Here is a 917-nt window from a genome sequence, read left to right on the forward strand (position 1 = left end):
GTGGTAGTTTTGTGCATTTGCTTAATAAAAACCCATTTGGAAACATCATCAACAGGTTGTATTTGTGGGACAAGAAAAGGAGGTCACTGCGAATATTATGAATTTTAGTAGGGTGAACGGAACTTGCAACCTAAAGGAAAGGGCTTCCCTGGCTACTAGAGGAGGGACCCAGGATATCAGGACGGCGCCCTTCCACCTGCTGGATGAGGCTTCCTCCTCTGTGGGATATCATTCAGCTGAACTCTGGGGCTCGGTGTGAGTCTGGGACCCAGTGAAGTGGGCTGGCTTAACTTTGCCGGAGTCACGAGTTTTAGGTTATTCATTCTGTAAGAAAATCCGTTAGAAGGCACCAGGGGGTATGGAAACCATCCTCTACAAGTTACCTTCCTCCTCTATTCCCCTGTCACAGTTAACTAAAGAAGCAGGCTGTATCTTTAAATTTTCTTAAAGGGGGAAACAAGACATTCTAAGCATGCTCCCAAAGCAGGGGTTAGGTTTTGTTTTTGCAGTGCTGGAATCAAGTCCAAGGCCTTCAAGCGCTTCAGCCCTGAGCTACACTTCCAGCCCAGAAGTTGGGTTGTAAGGGAAACCACAGGGTGGGTTCGGAGGTCTCAGGGGTTCTCCAAACACCCAGGGCTTGCGCCTTTCCCCTCCCTTATTCTCGGTGCCCCACCTCCCCTGAGGGTAAATCCCGTCCGGCTGCACCACGTGAACTTTTAGGGGTAGCCAAAGAGTCTGCAGTGACCAGGACCCAGGGTAGTTTCTGGAAACGCGAGGACCACGACTCTTCCTCCTCCGTCCCGCCTCTCTAGCCCACCTCCTCCGCCTCCTTTCACACCTGGTTCCGGCTCGGGTCCCGCTCCCCATTGGTGGTTAAAGCCGACATCGAGGTGCAGGTGTAGAGCGGTCCCTTGGGG

At 52.2% G+C, this 917-nt stretch overlaps 1 protein-coding gene across 2 annotated transcripts in view; it reads left to right on the forward strand.

The window, feature by feature from the left end:
• The first annotated feature begins 872 nt into the window (after positions 1-872).
• Rnf152 (ring finger protein 152) overlaps positions 873-917 on the forward strand; it is a 79316-nt gene continuing 79271 nt past the window's right edge. Inside the window, exon 1 of one of the 2 annotated variants that reach the window (XM_019210783.2) lies at positions 873-890. The gene's annotated coding sequence lies outside the window, so the exon portion shown is untranslated. Of the gene's footprint in view, positions 897-917 lie in introns of both variants that reach the window. The other variant, XM_010644862.3, reaches the window with a different exon arrangement.

Source organism: Fukomys damarensis, unplaced genomic scaffold (genome assembly GCF_012274545.1).
Source record: "Fukomys damarensis isolate Sample0158 unplaced genomic scaffold, DMR_v1.0_HiC HiC_scaffold_30, whole genome shotgun sequence".
Lineage (NCBI taxonomy): Eukaryota > Metazoa > Chordata > Mammalia > Rodentia > Bathyergidae > Fukomys > Fukomys damarensis.